General features: G+C 43.2%; 1 pseudogene; it reads right to left on the bottom strand.

The window, feature by feature from the left end:
• Window positions 1-281: 281 nt before the first annotated feature.
• On the bottom strand, window positions 282-1,073 carry LOC138398028 (small ribosomal subunit protein uS5 pseudogene; annotated as a pseudogene).
• Between the last annotated feature and the right edge of the window lie 18,882 nt (window positions 1,074-19,955).

The following is a 19,955-nucleotide window of genomic DNA, read 5'->3' as shown; positions in this document are numbered from 1 at the left end:
TGGCCAGGGCCTCCTCCTCAGAGTTCTGGGTCACAGCCCCAGGAAGCCCCTCCTTCAAGCTCAGAGTCATGAGCATAAGCTGAGTAGTGGCTCTTTTTCAGAAGTCTGAGTTTCAGCTTCTTCAACAAGCTTCTACATATCAATAATTCCAACTTCTTCCTTCGTTCCCTCAGCCATGAGAGTGGTAGCTGCTATCTGCAGTTTCTATCTCTGGGATAACTTAGTATTCTTTCTTTGCCTTTACAGTTTTTATTATTTTTTTTTAACAGGCTTAATTCACTCTATTTTCTTGTATAAAAGTGCCATGTTGTAGCCACAGCTGGAGCCTGGGTCCTCTGCACAGAGACTCTGGGGTGGGTCTTGACAAGATGGTCAGTGAATTCCTGGTGGGGAGACCTGGTGAATACTGTCTCTTTCCAGAGGTGAGGAGTCAGGAGTCAGATAGCTATAGGTCTTGGAGATGGCGTCAAAAGTGGCCTTAGAGAAGTTGCCCAGGGTGGCAGTGCAGCCCCGGGCTGCGGAGCAGCAGTCATCGATACCAGCCATCAGCAGCAGCTTTTTGGGCACAGGGGCTGAGATGATGCCAGTTCCTCTAGGGGCAGGGATGAGACATACCAGCACGGAGCCGCAGTGGCCTGTCACCTTGCAAGAAATAGTGGGGGGTTTGCTGTTCCCCCAGTAGCCTTTCCTCACGAGGACAATGGAGAGCTTGGTCAGTATGATGGTCCCTCGGATGGCAGTGGCTACCTTCTTGGAGCACTTAACACCCAGGTCGACATGGCCATTGTAGTCCCCGATGGCAACAAACGCCTTGAACCTGGTCCGCTGGCCAGCGCGGGTCTGCTTTTGCACAGACATAATCTTCGAAACCTAATCCTTGAAAGATGTCCCCAGGAAAAAGCCAATGATCTCAGACTCCTTGATGGGCAGGGAGAAGACAGAGATCTCCTCCAGGGATTTGATCTTCATGTCCTTGACCAGGCACCCCAACTTGGTGACGGGCATCCACTCCTTGTCCTCAGCCTTGCCTCTGTGAGCTCTGCAGCCTCGGCCCTGGCCGCTACCATGACCGCGACCCCGCCCCGAATGCCGCTGCCGAAGCCTCCACAGAAGCCTCCGCGCCCTCCCGCTGCACCTGCATTACACCCATTGGGTGTTTTCTCGGAGAAGAAGGTCCAGGTTTTAAATAACTACTTAATTCTTTCATTAAGTTCTCTCTGTTAAAATAGCATGTGTGGTGTCTCTTGACTGATACATTGTAGGAAAATCCAGGTGGAAACCTTGAAATTGCCCCCCTCTGCAATTAAGAAAATAAGCAGCAATGTCCCACCGTAGTAAGAATGGCAGAGGTTGGGGCCACCCTCAAAGACTTAAAAGGGGCTGGGGTGGTGGTCCCCACCATATCCCCATTTAGCTCACCAGTCTGTCCCCTAGAAAAAGCCAGTTGAATCATGCTGCTGAGGGTGGGTGACTATAAGCTTAACCAAGTCTTAACCCCAACCACAGCTGCTGCTTCAGATGCAATATTTTCACCACAACAGATCCACTTTGCCCCTGGCACTTGGTTGAGGCTTCTGAGTTGGAAAATGTGTTCTTTTCAACCCCTCCTAGAAAGGAGAAAGGAGGATCAAAAGCAGTTTGCTGTCACTTAGAGAAGACAGAAATATGTGACACGTTCACTGCCCTGCTCTCTGGCTAGGTTACAACGTAGTTTAACCAGACCTGGATCATCTGAATATTCAGTGGACAGTCTCATGGTTTCACTGCACTGATGACATCGTTTAACCATGCCTGGGGGACAGGAAGTGGTAAGTACTCTGAATGCACCGGTCAGGCACATCTGGATCAGAGAAAACCTTCTAAAGTCAAGGGCTTTGCCTTGATCAGTAACGTTTGAAGGGATCCAGAGGTTTGAGACATGCTGGGCCACGCCTCCAAGGGGAGAACAAATTAGTGTACTCTGTACCTCCTACCGCTAAGAAAGCGGCACGGTGCTCTGTAGACTTCCTCAGATCTTGGAGACTACTTCCACCACACTTGCTCCAACTCATTTAGTAGTGAGTCAGAAGCCTTCCAGTTTTGAGTGGGCTGAATGTGTCCTCCCAAAATTCATATGTTGAAGCCTTAAGTTCTATCTAGTACCTCAGAATGGACTGTATTTGGAGATGGGGCCTTTAAGAGGTGATGAGTTGAAATGAGGACGTTAGAGCAGGCTCTAATCCAATCTGACTGGTGTCCTTATAAGAGAGGACATTTGGACACGCTAGGGGACACCAGGGACACTCATGCACAGAAGAAAGGCCGTGAGAGGACACAGCAAGAAGGCAAGGCAAGGAGAGGGGCCTCAGGAGAGACCAAATCTACCGACACCTTGATCTCAGACTTCCAGCCTCCAGAACTATGAGACAAATTTTTGTTGTTTAAGCTACCCAGTGTGTAGTATTTTGTTGTGGCAGCCACAACAAACTAATAGAGTGGGCTCGGAATAAATGAGAGCTGTATAGCTGGTCAGGTTGTGGTGTAAGCAACACTAGTGCTTAGGCTCTGTGACCCAGAAGATTCCATGGTGCTAGACTCTCTAGAATATTTGACAAGCCTCAGTGGGAGAATCACAATGCAGACCCTTTGAGGTCTGGAGCAAGTCCATGCCATCTGCAGGAGAGAGCTCTTCACTCAGACAGCAGCTCCTGCCTGCTGCTGGCCCCATGAAGCAATGGTGCCTGAGCACGGAACATCAAGTGACGATACAACCAGCACTGCCTTTCATGAGCTGGATATTATCTGACCCACCAAGTCATAAAATTGCATAGAAAAAAAATGCACCATAATCTGGGACTTAGGCTTATAAGAGATAAAGGTCTGGGTTACCGGCCAGTCAAGCGATCTAAACCAGCAGATATGCTGGCCAAGGAGGAGGAGAATCTACAAATGGTGGAATAGAAGAGAAATGGTGGATGAACATCTTGGGAAAGACTGCAGCAGAACACAGTGAGAACTGGGCCCACTAATCTTCCTGTTGTCATTTTTTTCTCTTTATTTGTAACCTTGAAGAATCTAGCAACTAGATTCCCTTGCCCGAGGGGTTTCCTCCAGCCTACAGGGCAACAGTATTCCTGTGCACAGCAGGCCAGGTGTGCCAGGGAAAATACATCATGCCCGCAGGAGCATCCTTTGACTAATAACTGATGGGAACTAGAGTGTAAATATTTCAGCTTCCTCACCTCTTAGGTGGGATAACTCTGAGACCCATGTTTTAGAGCCACTCAGAGTATCCTAGAGGGATTAAACTCTGGTTCCTACAGTGGTAACTTGCCTGATAAGAACCTTTATTTGCCACCCTCTCTCCATGAGTCCTTTACTCCCCTACCACAATTTCTGTGATTCTTTTTAAAAAAAAAAAAAATTATTTGCTTTATTGTCTCAGTATCTGCTGCTGGGGGAACCCAAGCTGAGATAAGACCCCACACCTACCAAAATATGGACAATGTCTAATCCACACACACACTCCCCCCTGTTGTCTGGGACTGCTCCATTCTGGGCATGCAGAAAAATGAAGTAATAGGAAGAGAGTACTTTGGCCACTTAATGGACCAGCACCTGCAAGATAAGGCAACTACACTCTGTTCTGGTGGGTACAGCCCTGGGTCTCTGCCTAAAGGAGTAGAGAGCAGAAGATGTCCTGGCTCCCTACATTTTACATGTGTCACTCTTGCTTGATCTAAAACCTGGGTGTGCCATAAGCCATTCCTTAAATGTACTCCGTTTGCCTCTTATACGATGAGCAGGGATTCCTCCAAGATTCTGGCATTTATGGTCCATTAGTATGCCTTTTAAGGCATCATTTCCACATTTTTCTCTGCTTTCCTTTCCTGTGCCATCATAGGTATTTCAGTGAAAGTTGAATGAGATTGCATGAGGGAGGCTGCTGGCTATGTGACATTTTGATCCGAATGTCTGCTGTATTCCATCTCATGAAGTCGTGAAGTGATGAAATGGAAGAGGGACTTCCAAAAGTTCATGAAGGCCTTCTGCCTGGAATGAGGCAGTCTCTCCAAATGGAGCCATAGTAGAGATGCACGGCCAGCAAGAATAAACCGTGTTGTGTAACGTGTTGCAAATTCAAGTCCTCATTTTCATGGCTCCTCAAATGATCCCTGGGAAAATTATTGATGAACTTGAAGAAACAGAGATAGAGATAGAAATAAAGTGAGACCAAGAGAGAGGAAGAGAGAGAGAGAGAGAAGAAAAAGAGAATGGAGGGTCTACATTGAAAAGAGACCTGAAGTCATAATTATTTCCCCAGAGACCTAATAAACTGGTCGTTCAATAATGCTTGGAATATTTTGAGAAGAATTAAAAAACAATTTCATTTTATAGTCAGCATTCCCAACTATTTCATTCTGCAAGTGACATTTTAATGGCCAAACAATCACAGTGCTGCAATAAATTCTGCAAGTCTAGGGGTTATTTTCCTTTTGGGCCAGGTCATGATTTTAGTGATTTTTTTTCCACTGGTTAAGTTCCATTATCATCTGAGTGACACTTCTTGTAGTAATAACCTTCCTTTGTTCCCCATCTTGTCATATTTATCTTTCCTGGCCGGCTGCCATCTACTCTATGACCCTGTGCTAGTGGTGAGTCTGCCCTGACCTTTGTAGCCAGTAAACCCACAGGGGCTCATGAGCTACCCATCCACACCAATCCTCATTAGCTGTCTCCAACAGCTGTGGGAGAGAGGCAGTTCTTTGTGATCCGTCATGAAAATCGAGAGAAAGGTAACCTAAACTGGAAGGGAAAAACCCAAAAGGAATGAACCTTGGAAAATCCAGGGAGCTCCTGGCCAAACTGAAATCCCATTTTAGCATTTCCAAAGCCTCCCAGTGTGATGCAAATACTTACTGTGGGGATGATGATATCAGTTTAAAGATTCGAATACATATTCAGTGTGACGCACCCAAAAGGTGCCAGGAAGTGAGGAACATGAGACCATATAAATGAGCCATGCCCAGGTGACAAGATGCATTACACACTTCAATATAAAACATTTGGGTCACCTAGATATCGAACTCCCCTGAATCCTCCATTTAATGTCATCTGGGAATATGCTTTGAAACCATATCTTCTATTCTGCAACAAAAATCCCATACAACAGTGTTTAACGAGCATTGAGATTATCTAGAGAGGTAATCTCAAGCCCCAGAATGAGACTCTTATTCAGATGGTCTGGGACGGGACCCGAGAATCTGCATTTTAAATAAATATGGACCAAGTTTGTCTTAAAATATCTTAAAATGTTCCAATGTGGGTTAAGAGAAGCTCTGTGAAATAAGAGAAAAAAAACATAAATTAAAAAAAAAAGACTAAAAGTTGAAACCAAGAACTGTGGGAAGACCCAAGCATTATCATGATTTAATGTCATCACCAGTGGGGCACAGTTATACAAATAGAGGATCTGAGATGTCAGGATGAGACAGGTTAATCCATCCCTATGGCTTTTGGAGATTTTATCACATTTTTCAACTGGTCCTTTTATATACAAACCACTTTCACTGTAAAAATTATCCCCAGGGCAAAAAAGGCCAACCTATTCATTGAGCATCTAATTAGCCTAGAACTGTTCTAGTTTTACAGAAAAATCAGAAGTAGAGGAAGATGTGGTCCCTGTCCTCAAGAAAATAGAAAAGACTACATCATCCCCATGAAATCAGAAATGAACAATGAAATTCTAAATTAGCTCTTGATCTTAAGAAGAAAGAGATCTCTACAGGTTGCAGTGTCTGGAGAAGGCTTCATTTATGGGGGGAGGTGGGAGTTACCCTGAAACTTGACTTGGAAAAATCTGAATTGGACTGGGAAAAAGAAGAAAGAGCAGGAGCAATTATCTGATATCTGGAATAAACATGCACTTCAGAAATATAAGCCAAATGCATCTGATTCCACCAGCCTGTGGGATTTCCACATGGGCCTCAGGTCTCACTTAGCTTTAGAAGTGGAGAACTCATAGGAGGGGAGGAATGTACCAAAATTGCAAACTTCAGAGTGATTTTTGGAGAAAAAACATGTAGATGGTTGCAGTGAGAACTGAATTGGGATAGCCCCCAGAGCTCCACACCTGCATCTGCTATTGCCTGCTGTGCTGCATGGACCACACGTTTAACCTCTCTGTGCCCTGGCCTCCCTTCTCCCTTTTCCTCCAAGGTGGGGCCAATATTGCTTACCTCATACGAATCTCCTTGAGTTCTGAATAAATGAGAGAGGCACCTGCAAATAGCTGCATACTAAAAGCCATCACAAGCAAACTGGAGAATTTATAAAAACAAAAGTAAACAGTGAGAGTAACCAGTAACCAGAGGGAGCTCCTGCAGCTGCGGAGCCCGAGGCAGCCCGGGGCTGCGATTAGAAGAGGAAACCAGGTGCCCCACTCCCTGGGATGAGCTACCTGAGCGAGGAGGCACTGCTAGGCACCAGGGGTCTGAGCAGGAGAGTACAAAAGCAATGCTTTGTCAACATCTTAAGAAGAGACCTCAAGACAACCTCACAGTTAAACTGAGAGGAGACAGGGTGCGCTTGATTGCCAGTAGTTAAAAGGGCCTGGAGAGTTTGCTGCCAGTTTCCAAGTCCCCGTGGAGGGATCTTTTCTCCTCCCTTTATGTACAGGACTTTCACATGTCATGCCCATCAATGCCAGATCAGACTTTCTCCCCACCCCCAAGCCCCTCCTATAAGGGAAAATAGGTCCAAAGGGATTTAAGTAGCTAGAAGGACAAAACAGATCATACAAAATGTCTTCAAAAGAGAAAAGGTTGTTCTCTAATGTAAATCTCAAAGAAGGTATTGCAGGCAAGAAGCTCACAAACAAATTTTTCTTCTTTATCTTAAACTCAAAACATTTGTAATGCTATTTTTCAGAAATAAATCTGGAGGAGAAAGTCACAGCCAGTAATACAATCTGCCATCATTTTTGAGGTTATTTCCTTTGAATTGTCATGCACGTAACCGGGTATTTTCCCCAGGTCAATGGTGGTGCCTAGGTTAATGAAATCTTATGGCCAGGGAAGGACTTACTCTATGTAGACATAAGCCTCCATTAATGCTTAGAAATCTTACCTGCGCTGAGACCCATTGGTGATGGTTTGACAGGCTCTTGCAACGAATGGAGCCCCACTTGCCTATACATTTCAGGATGGAGCCAAAGACTCCAGGCTTCCATCAGAAGACCTACCCACAAATTGTCAGTTGACTGGCTCATGAGCCCAGACTCAGAACACCTGGGGCTCAGGGTCTTCCCACAACAGTTGTCAAGCCAGCTGCTAATCTGAAGGCCTAGAGGAGAGGCCCAATACCGAAGACTGGTGTTGGCTCAATCATTTATTTATTCCTTGAGCATTTGTGGGTATGTGTGCTGTGTCTTACACAATGCTAGGTGCTGGAGACATCATGGTAGACAAGATATATTAAAGACTCTGTGTTTTACCCTGAGAGCAATGGAAAATCAGTGAGGGATTTCAGGCTGGGGAGTAAATTTCTTAGGTCTGCATTTTAGAATTTCATCTGACTGTAGTATGGGCAACAGATGTGGGGAGAGAGCTGTCATTTGCCTCCATACCTAGAGAGCACACGTGCAATCCCAGGAACCCTTTTCAGAAGGGAGACCTTCCTTACACAGGTGAGCCCTATACCCACCATGAGTGCTGGAAGTTTCCAGCCACTGCTGTATCTTCCCGTCCTCCTCGATGTCCCCCCACGATAGGCACCACAGCTAAATCCACTAAAATGGCAGAAGACAAGCAACCTAATTACTGGAGGCTGATTCCTCAACATAGTTCTGTGAGTTGTGTACCCCCCAAATTCATACGCTGAAGCCCTAACTCCCCGAGGTGACTGTATTTGAAGACAGGGCCTATAAGATGGTAATAAAGGTTAAATGAGGTCATAAGGGTGGGACCTTAATCTGATAGAACTGGTGTCCTTATAAGAAGAAAAAGAGACACCCACTCCACACATGCACCGAGGAAACCCTTATGAGGACACAGGGAAAAGGCGGCTGGCTCTCTGCAAGCCGAGGAGAGAGGCCTCAGAATGACACCAACTCTGCCGGCGTGTTGATCTTGGACTTCCAGCCTCCAGGACTGTGAGAAAATAGATTTCTGTTGTTTAAGCCGCCATCTGTGGTATTTCGTTATGGCAGCTCTAGCAGACTAATATGGTTCCAAGCTGAGAAAATTACAAAAGCCTTCTATTTCCATTTTCTGTAATTATAAATACTTTCCCCAACTTTCCCTTGCGAGGAAAGGGAGTGGAAGGGCTGGAGACTATTTATTTTTTAAGAGCGATGAGGCACTTTCTAAGCTACTAGGGGAGGAAGACAGCCAGGATTTCCAGCTATTACGCTGCTCGCTGTGGTGGCTTCAGTCATTAAAATCTCCTTAATGAGATTACCCATGACCCAAAGACGCTGAATCTTCCCACAGGAGAGCTTCAGGTACTCGTTGGAGTTAAGAAAATCAAGTCGGAGTTAAGAAAATTCTGTATAGAATTAGGCAGATGTGTCTGAAACAAATGTATTTTCTTTTCTTCTTCTTCTTCTTCTTCTTCTTTTTTTTTTTTTTTTTTTTGTTTGTTGTTTTAAAGCACGATCCAGGCAGTAGATCTACTCTCCTCCACTTAGATCCTGAAAATCCAGGGTTAAATGGAATCAGCAGTGAGCAGTCAGGAAGTAGGTATGAGGTCTCCGAACTGCCAGCTGTAGAAGTCCTAGTTGTGAAAAAGAGTGGCATCCACAGGGCCAGGAAAGCAGTGACAGTAATATCAGCAAGTAAACAGATGGTGTGTCAGTTGGAACAGGCTAGATTATGCTGCAGTAGCAAAAATCTCAGTGAATTAACCCAACCCAGGCTTGTTCCCACTCACAAAAAGTCTTCTGTGGGTTCCAGGGCAGCTCCCTTCCAAGGAACAACTTGGGGTTCCATTTTGGTGCTGCATCTTCTGGAACATGAGGCCTCAACAGTCACTAAGGTAGAGAAAGAGAAGCTGGAGACTGAGAGAGGACTTTTTCGCTGCCTGTCACACCTCATTGGCCAGAACTGGGTGCCCGCCACTCCACAATTCTCAGGGGCTGGGAAGCGTAGCTCCTCACGTGCCCGGAGGAAGGCACACAAACATGGATTTGATGAACACACAGCTTTTCTCTGCCACAGCTGCCAACTGGTAAAGACAACCAGATGGGAAGACGCATTCCTGATTATCAGACCCCAAATTGAGCCTTGAGCGGAACCCTTCTTAAATGCGTGGCTATCGAGCTAGAATGCAGGGTGCCACTCACCCCCCTCCCCTGTGGGGATCTGGCAGTAGGTTGTGCCTACACAAAGACCACTAAGCAAATAAAACTGGAGTATTCAGTTACTGATGACCGGGCAAGCCATAATACCCCAGCACAAAACTCAGTAAGGGTTGCATAGCGAATACACCTTAGGTGGGAGGCTGACATGGGCTTCCTTCTTCTTGGTCCTTCCTTCCTGAACCTGAATGTTCCGGGAGACAGAGTGACCCAACCCACTCAGCAGCATGGACAGTGACGGCAGACCTGGCTCACCCCCCTGGAGAAAGGCCCAACAGAAAGAACTGGGAGGACAGCCAGGCTCCACAAGAGGGGGATGTGGCAGATCCACGTGGGCAGGAGTGGAGCTGAGCTTCCTGCACCTGAGCTCAGACAGGGGAAAGTAAATGCAGGATTTGAACCACACCTTAAGGCACAGTGACCTTGCCCACAGGTAAATATGACCTGGTGTTTGTCTTAGACACTGACCGATTAGATTGGCAGCTAGGGAGGACCATCTAAAGGAAGGCTGATCTCAGAAGCATTCTCTCCATCACTTCCTTGAGAAAAGAGAGGAGGCAGAAGACCACCTCTCTATGGTCAGAGATCAATATGTAAGCACAGAAACAGAAAGAGGCAGAGAGAAAAAGAAAGAGAGAGGGAGAATGAAGGGTTTCCCTTCTAGTGAAAGTGGTTGATTTTTAAAATATTAATTTGTGATTCCCTTGGTTATAACAGATTCCTTCTTTTATTCAAACCTCAGAGGTGCTACAGTCCTCGTTGCTACAGACTAAGGCCATGTGACATCTCTGCTCTCCTTGGCCAGCGGTGCAGCAGCCTTGGTAGTAAAGGGCCGACCGTCTGGAGACTTCTGGTACTGGCTCCATCAGCAATCCAAGGGCTCCACATTTGGTTGTCCAAAGGGAGCAGAGGAGACTGGTCTTTTCATCTGTCTCTAGCACCTAGCACATGGGATATATTAATATATTAGATAATCAATAAAGCCTGATCTGAATGAAGAACCAAGGAAAGAGAATTATTTTTCTCTCAGCAGAAGAGATTGCAACATAAGGAAGATTGTGGCATTTTTAGGCACACACAATATTTTTTTCACAGAGGAAGTACCTTCTGTGTAGCTGACAGTTGGGCCAATAGCAAAAGTAACCTGAGAATGGCGTCTTCTTGTGACCCTCCAGGCGTATCTCTTCTCCAGCCTGTGTAAACAGGGCATTTATGAGGCTGAGAATGGTGGCAAGAGCAGAATCCTAGCCCAAAACCCTGGCCCATCCCCAGCCCAATGCCCACTTCCTCCAGAAAGCCTTCTCTGACTAATCCAGGGATCAGTGAACTTTGAACTCCTAACCGTCAACTCCCCTGTCCATTTAATTCTAGTTATGTTTTATCTGTGACCTCATTGGTATTAGTAGGTTCTATCCATATTTATTTTTCATGTTCCTACAGGAACATGAAAAGTATTAACTATGGTTAATACTTCTTGGTATCTTTTACAACACATAACACATGGCAGGTATTTATTAATAATATATACTGGTTAAACAATAATAACTTCATTGAGTGTTCATTACATGCAAAGCCCAAATAAGTACAAATATTATATTATTCAATTCTCAAAACAAGGTGAGTGCTATTATCCCCATTTTACAGATAAGGAAGCTGAGAGTTAGAAAAGAAACTTGTGTAAATTCATACAGTCAGGGTGAAGCTAAGATTTGAACCCACACCTGTCTGACTGCAGAGCTCACATGCCTAGGCATTCTGCAATAAGTGGACAGAAGGAAAGGTTTCCTCCTCAAGATATTCTTACACAGTTTTCTCTGAGTATAGGGCAAAAATCAGTTCTTCCAGTACCATAAGTCTCAAGAAGCCCACAGACACGTGATTGGGAGCCCATGCTGAGTGACAATTATTGGTATAGCCTCCAGGCTTAATTTTTAGCATAAACCTAATCCAGCACCTGGACCACTCAAAAACCAGCCTGAGCCACAACAACCCACAGGAAGATGGCTTCTCATTTCCCAATCTAGCAGGCAAGGAAAGTTATTTTTAAAGTCCCAGATCTTTATAATTAACTGAACTATTACCTGATAAAAACTGTGAATAGCATCAGAAAAAATAAACAAAAAAATATATATACCTGGTGCCGTTACCTTGGGTTAACAAATGCGTGTGAGTTCAAAAGAGCTGTGGTTTTATCTCCCCCTTCTCATCTAATTTTAGCCTGTTTCCTGCCCTTTGATTTACTTGGCCAACAGCTCCCAGAGTTCATTGGCTGGAGGCTGAGATGCCAGAGATTGAAGTAGCTGTCGCCCACATCTCTGCTGCAGGGACGAGCACACACTCCTCGGCGATGGATCCGTCCTTCCAGTGGGCAGGGGCTGCAGAGCTTCATTTCACAAGGGCAATAAAAATCCAGATGGGGGTAACAGTTTCCAGCTGAGTTTCCATCAGCTGCAGCAGCAGCAGGGATGAGATTGGCATCACCTTTGGCCACATTGGCCGGCCTCTGTCACAAACAGCAAGGCAAGGGGGCTCTGATGGTGGAATTCAGCCTTTTTCTCACTGTGGAGGCCTCTTCGTGGTGAAATATGGACCTGTTTCTACACTAAATGAACACTTGCACCTGGACTTATTTTCACTACATACTCCCTTGGTTCAAAATCAGCCAGGCCCGAGCCTGGTAATGACCCACACTTCACAGAGAAGAGGGTGGCGAGAGTCCCCCTCTCACCTCCTGGCTTCACACAGGCCAGACTCTGACCTGCCTTCCAAATGGATTCCTGGCAAAATCAAATTAGCTCAGTACACATAATACGTATGGCTAGAAACTTCTAGTCAGATAAATTTCAGCCTAAAAATAAAGCTGATTCTTTTTAAACAAGGTAATAGGGTCGAATTGTTTTGGTTTCCTGAGGAATTATCTTTTAAAGAACAACATCTTCATCCGTACACTGAAATATAATGCACTTAACCAGTGTGGGCCTGATGACTCATGCAGCCCAGCAGAGGAAGCTCACAATTCTACCTCAGAGGAATTGAGCTCTGATTTGCAGAAAAATTCAATTGTGACTCCATCACAAAGCAAAACATAATCAGAGGACTTTTATTATCTACTTGCATGCCTAAAGCTGAGCTCAGTGCCAAGTTATTAATTTTTTTTTCCTTTGGATGTAGCTTTTGGCAGGGTTTGTGCCATTACGCCACCTTTCATTTTAGAACTCGGAAAGGGCTGCTCAATTTTTCATTAATTATGGGACAGTTGCTGTTTATCATGATAGGCAGCCAGTATCAAAACCTTCATTTTTCAACTGAGAAACCTAAAACACCATCAAGTTCAATGACATGGCCAAAGTCATATACAAAGAATTGCTCTCTGGAAACACCGGTACTTCGGTTTCCCAAGCTCCTTTATGTCTGGAATGCTCTTTGTATCTTTCTTCCTCACCTTCTACCCGCCCCCCCAACACCTTTTTACCTAGTTAACTCCTATCCATGCCTCAGATCTCAATGTAAACAGCCCTTTCCTTAGTATGTGCTTCCCTGTAACCATGTGCCTATTTTTCACAGCACTTGCCATAGTTGGAAACACTACACCTATTTTTGTGGCTATTCAGTCAACGTGGGTCTCCTTCACTGACTGTAACTCTACCAGAGCCCGGACTGGGTCTGTTCATGCTCATGGATGCATCTGCCATGCCCAGCACAGCACCTGGCTCATACAGGCTCTGAGGGCGCATTGAACGGGTGGATGGATTCGCTCCCTGCGCAGCATACAATTTTGCCTGGCAGACCTACGTATTTAAAAGCGATTGTAATACCAATCAAAAAAGTTATGCACAGCTTTATAATCTTGATGTAAAAGTGAAAATAATGATTTCAAAGATAAAAGCCAGTGTTCCCCTCCCTCAGCAGCATCTACTGATTGCTTGCCACTTTGTCACCACTGCCGTGAAAGAGCCCTTTGTTAAAGGGAAAAGATCACACTTCCTCCAAACACAAACACCTGGTGGTTATACACATAGAATAACGCTGTAATAGCAAATCATTAAAACTAATTGGCTATGTTTTCGGTTCTTCGGGCGATATCTGCAAGTATAATCCTTAGTCATGGAGCAGCCGAGCTGCACCAAGATGTGACAGAATCTGCCACATGACTTCTCTAAGAAGTGAGCATCTCTAGTATTGCATTGTGCCTCAGCATATTAAGTGCAGTTTTTAATTACTTCAATATCCGAAGATCTCTAATGACAATACGTGCTGGCCAAGTAAACAAGGTCCCTGTGGGACATCCCTGTGAAGAATTTGCAATAGGGGCAGCAATGTGAAAGCATGTATGAAGCTTTTGCCTCCCCCTTTGATGCAGACTTTCCTATGCCAAATTCTGAGCAAGCTCAGCCTCTGACAATACTGGAAAGCGAGTGAAATTTGCCTTAGATCCCCTCCAGCAACCATTCCCACGCCCTTACTTTTTAAAGTCTCCGTATGTTCTGTTTCTCTCCCAGCTCAGTGCCAGTGCCACCCCCTGGTTCAGAATCCCCTGCCCACCTTGCTCACCCTCCCTCCTAATCCCCACCCCCACCTCCACCACTAAGATTTGCTCTCTCCATCAATGTCCATGTGTATTTTAATTAGGAGCAATATCACCCCCAACGAGTGATTTCGCTAATGGTGGGATATCAGGCATTAGTTTTCAGATATAACGTATGCCAAAATTAGAATAAACTGTGGCCTAATCTTCCTACATATAAGACAACTTCATCCATCAATCCCAGAGAAAATTCTCTCTGATGTAGAAAAGGCCCCAGGAGGCTGGAATTACATCATTGTTTTACTTCTGCAATTCCCAAGACTCTTTGTGCAGCTGTGGATACCCTGAGAAGACCTACAAAAATAAAAAAAAAATTAATTAATTAATTAAAAAAACCCTGTCTGTGTCTTCAGCAGCTCCCTGCATTCCCCCTGACACCGGTATTTATTAGCTCAAACTATTCAACAGTAAAGTGGGCTTTTCATTTTTATCACCTTAAAATACTTCTGAGCTAAAAGGGTAGAGCACAATAAAATAAATTTAGCCAGTAATTCACAATGCGACTAGAATTGGCAATTAGCATTATGCCCTCTGGAAAAACAAGAGTCATTGCTATTGCTTTGCCTTGCTGTAGCTCTTTATCTGCTTCTGACATTTTGGAAGGTGAAGTCCATTATTGCAGGCAGTAGGGAACAGTCATGCAATATCAGATGAAAGTTTCCTCTCTGAGCCTGCCAGCGGTGGCTGGACAGACAGTTCTAACTGCCTCTATGAAGGGAGCATCAAGAGAGCCCATCACTCTATCTCCTCCTCCCTGTCCACTTACTGTCCAGACTTGCATCTACAGCCACCTCCAACCCAGTGCCCTGCCACCAAGCTGAGAACACTCCCACCAATCCTTCTCACAATGACCAGCATGATCTGTCTAAATACAAAGCTAAACACGTCCAACAAATGGACCAGCACGTTAGAGAGTCTGAGTAAATATCTATTCATCGATCGAGTTAATATGTGAATGGATAAAATCTTGCGTCAAATTCTCACAGCGTTCTTAACCTGGGGAGCAACTTAGTAACATTTTTCACATCTCCGTTGAGCTGGTCCAAGAAAAAGAGGTGGCATTTTGAACTAGATACTCATAACTGCACCATGTTTTTCATCACCAATCTGTATGCAAAACAGATATCCCTTAAGAACAGGGCGAGGTTCAGAGTAGCTACGTGGGCTGGGGTAGTGTTAGGCATGAGGTAGGGGGTCTGAGATGGGGTGAAGATATCTCTTATATATGTTACATGGACTTCTTTAAAAAAACTTAAATAGCCAATGCATTCTTATGGTTCAAATATTATTTTAAAAATCGAAAAGGTCTACACAATGAGTGCATTGCGCACCGTTTGGGGAATGGTAACGCTTGAAGGTGCTGACTCGGGAAGGGGGGGGTGGGGAAGGGAGGGATATATACCTACATGATGGGTGCAAGGCGCACGACCTGGGGAACAGACACGCCTGGAGCTCTGACTTGGGGGGAAAGGCGGTACATGGGCAACGTATGTAACCTGCAATTCTGTATCCCCCATAACAATAAGATGAAATAAAAAAAAAAAATCAGAAAGGTCTACAGTGAAAAGTCTTCTCATCCCTGTCTTCTATCCAACTGTTTTCTACCATCCAGGTAACTACTATTATTCTTTTCCCGTGAATACCTAGAGTTTCTTTATGCATATGTCAAGAATATATATTATCTCCCCCCACTTTTTAAACAAAAAGTAACATACCATATGCACTGTTCTGTTCCTTCTTTTTTTATAATTATGTAATATTTGTTGTATGGCTATACTATACTTAACCAGTTCTTTATTGATGAACATTTGTGTTGCTTCCAATCTTTTGTTATTACAAATAATGCTGCAAGGAATAAGCTTATACAAAATTCTTTCTGCACCTGTAAAAGTATATCTGAAGGATGAATTCACAGAAGTGGAATTGCTGTGTCCTTTTTAAGCTACCAGCTTAACTATTTTCTTTTAGTAGGCATCAAAATGTGGCCAGGGGCCGGGTATAGTGGCTCACACCTGTAATCCTAGCACTGTGGGAGGCCAATGCAGGAGTATTGCTTGAGCTCAGGAGTTTGAGACCAGCCTGAGCAAGAACAAGACCCCGTCTCTATTAAAAATAGAAAAAACTAGCCAGGCAACTAAAAATAGAAACAAAAAATTAGCCAGGTGTGGTGGCGAGCATCTGTAGTCCCAGCTACTCGAGAGGCTGAGGCAGAAGGATTGCCTGAGCCCAGGAGTTTGAGGTTACTAGGAGCTAGGCTGACACCACGGCACTCTAGCCAGGGCAACAGAGCGAGACTCTGTCTCAAAAAAAAAAAAATCCGTGGGTGAATATCAAAACAACCACATTAACACTGATGCAAGATGGGAAAACCATTTTAACAACATTGGCCAGTGCTGGAAAAGACGTTGGTAAACTTTCAGCTTCTACCAATCCCATTCTTAAATGTTGTAGACATTTGTTATTTTTTGGCCACCCAAAAATAAAACCCTTAAAAATGGCCTGGATACCAAACTTTAAATAGTGCATCTCCTGTTTACATTTCCTGGAAATGGAGATGACCTTAGGTAAGAATCTGCACTGAATCACAGCAAGTGCTTAATGGTTCCATTGGATAGTCAGAGACTTGGCAAGAGCAAGATAGAAGAGTGATGAAAAAGAAGGATTTTTTTAAAATGGGCTCACATGTGTTAGAACTACTAAGAAAAGTAAGGGAATGCTAAACTCAACCTTCTCAATGGTGGTGTCCTCTTCGTGGGAGGTGTGGTAGGGGAGCCAGGAGCTTCAAAGGTACTGGCAATGTTTTGTTTCTTAAGTTGGGTGGTGGAAACATGGCTGTTAATTCTATTCATATTCTTTATACAATCTACACACTATGTATATGATGTGTGTGTCCAATATTTCATAACTTTTAAAAATGTAAAAGCAGCCAAAAATGCTAAAAAAGAAAAAATGAAAAGTAACTTGATTTCATAGATGTGATATATGACTTTTTAAAATATTATGATAATGATATAGAAAGAGACCAGAAAAATGGAACATAAAACACAAAGACTCCAGAAATAGACTCAAAAATTGAATGAGTACGTAATAAAGATGGCATTTATAAATCAGTAAAAAAATATACGTTATTCAAATTTGAAAAATATACAAAAACCATAACAATCCCAAAATAAAATTTAGGTAACTTGTGTGTGAAACTGGAGTGAAGAAGGCTTTTTATAAGCAAGACACAAATGCAAGAGACTATAAGGAAAAATATTGGTTATATGACTGATTGGGCAACCTAAATATTAAATATTCTGTGTGGCAGGCTGAATGATTGCCTCCCAAAGATGTCCATGCCAAATCCCTAGAACCTGTGAATATTACAGAAAACGGACTTTGCAGATCCTTTAAGTTAAGAATCTTGAGTTGGGGAGAGTATCCTGAATTATCCAGGTGGACTCTAAACATAATCACAAGCATCTTTGTAAGAGGGAGGCAAGAAAGTCAAAGGAGGAAGTAGGAGATGTGAAGACAGAGCATGGAGTGATTCGAGGAAGGACTCACAGGCCAAAAAATTCCATGGCAGCCTTCAGCAGCCAGAAAAGGCAGGGAAACAGATTCCCCACCAGAACCTCCAGAGGAACCAGCCCTGCCAACACCTTGACTTTAACCCCATGAGACCAGTTTTGGGCTTCTGGCCTCCAGAATGATAAAAGAATAAATTTGTGTTATCTAAAGCCACTAAGTTTGTGGTAACTTGTTATAGTAACAATAGGAAACTAACACATTCTGTATTTCAAAGACTACCACAAATATTTCAACAAAATGAAATATTTTAATAGACTTAATATATAAAGTTTTTAAAAATCAATTAGAAAAAGAGAAACCCCTTGATAGAAATATAAACAAAACTAACAGGTAATATACAAAAGAAGAAATACCAATTAGCCAATAAACAGATTTTAAAAATTCAACTTTACTAATAATCAATATATTTTTTACTTATCAGCGTGGCAAAAAAGGAAAAGATTGCTAATAACTCTATATTGAGAAATATGTTGGAAAACGGACACTGCCGTGGCACTATGGATGGGAATATAAGCTGATATAACATCTCTGGGCAACAATTTTTTTAAATGGTTCAAAATTTTAAGCATATTTACACTTTAATTTATATATTTTACTTTTAGGAATTTATCCTAAATTGAAATTCAGAAAATTGTGCAAAGATATAATTATAAAATTGTTCAGAATTATTTGTAGTAATGAAAAGTCACAAACAACCTAAATGTCCATAAATAGGAAACTTGTTAAACAATGTATTATACATCCATATAATAGAATACATGGCAAGCAGTAAAAATATTACTGACATGGAAAAATACACAGGCATGTCTCATTTTATTTCATTTTGCTTTATTGCACTTCATAGATATTGCGATTTTACAAATTTAAGTTCTATGCAACCCTGCATCACGCAAGATTATAGGTGCCATGTTTCCCACAGCATGTGCTCACTTCCTGTCTCCGGGTCACGTTTAGATAATTCTCACGGTATTTCAAATTTTTCATTATCATTATATCTGTTACAGTGATTTGCGACCAGTGATGTTTGATGTTACTATTGTCATTGTTTTGGGGGTCCCATGAGGCACACCCATAAAAGAAGAGCTTAATGGATAAAGATTTGTGTGTCCTGACTGTTCCACCAACTGGCCATTGCCCACTCTCTCTCCCTCTCTTTGGGCCTCCCTACCCCAGAGACACGACAATATTGGAATTAAGCCGATTAATAACTCTACAGTGGTCTCGAAGTGTTCACGTGAAAGGAAGAGTCTTATGTGTCTCACTTTAAATCAAAAGCTGGAAATGACTAAGCTTAGTGAGGAAGGTATGTTGAAAGCTGTGACAGGCCAAAAGCTAGGCCTCTTGCTCCAGTTAGTCAAGTTGTGAATGCCAAGGAAAAGTTCTTGAAGGAAATTAAAAGTGCTACTGCAGTGAACACCTGAGCAAATAAAAAAGCCTTATTGCTGATATGAAGAAAGTTTGAATGCTCCAGATAGAAGATCAAACTAGCCACAATTATCCCTTAAGCCAAAGTCTAATCCAGAGCAAGGCTCTAACTCTCTTCAGTGCTATGAAACCTGAGAGACGTGAGGAAGCTGCAGAAGAAAAGTTGGAAGCTAGTAGAGGTTAGTTCGTGAGGTTAAAGAAAAGAAACTGTCTCTGTAACATAAAAGTGCAAAGTGAAGCAGCAAGTGCTACAGCAAGTTATCCAGAAGAGGTAGCTAAAATCGTTGGTGAAGGTGGCTACACTAAACAACAGGTCGTTGATGCAGATGAAACAGCTCTATAGTGGAAGAAGAGACCATCTAAGACTCTCATAGCAAGAAAGGAAAAGTCAATGCCTGGCTTCAAAGCTTCAAAGGACAGGCTGACTCTCCTGTTAGGGACTAATGCACCTGGTGACTTTGAGTTGAAGCTAATGCCATTCCAAAAATCCTAGGGCCCTGAAGAATGATGCTAAATCTACTTTGCCTGTGCTCTAGAAACGGAAAAACAAAGCCCAAAAGACAGCACATCTGTTTACAGCACAGTTTACTGAATGTTTTTAAGCCCACTGTTGACGCCTACTGCTCAGAAAAACAGATTCCTTGTGCCTGGTCACCCAAGAGCTCTGATGGAGATGTATAAAAAGATCGATGTTGTTTTCTTGCCGACTAACACAACATCCATTTTGCAGCCTGTGGGTCAAGGAGCGATTTCAGCTTTCAAGTCTTTTTTTTTTTTTTTTTCCCACAAAATCCTCATGTCTAATCAAGTCTTATTATTTAAGAAATACATTTCGTGAGGCTACAAGCTGCCATAGATAGTGATTCCTCTGATGAATCTGAGAAAAGCTAACTGAAAACCTCCTGGAAAGGATTCAACGTTCTATTAATAGATGCCATTGAGAACATTCATGCTTTATGTGAGAAAGTAAAAAAATCAACATTAATAAGCCAGGTACAGCAGTGCGTACCTGTAGTTCCAGCTACTTGGGAGGCT

Source organism: Eulemur rufifrons, chromosome 17 (assembly GCF_041146395.1).
Source record: "Eulemur rufifrons isolate Redbay chromosome 17, OSU_ERuf_1, whole genome shotgun sequence".
Classification (NCBI taxonomy): Eukaryota; Metazoa; Chordata; class Mammalia; order Primates; family Lemuridae; genus Eulemur; species Eulemur rufifrons.
The sequence above is the reverse complement of the archived record's forward strand: the minus strand, read 5'-3'. Positions and strand labels throughout refer to the sequence as shown.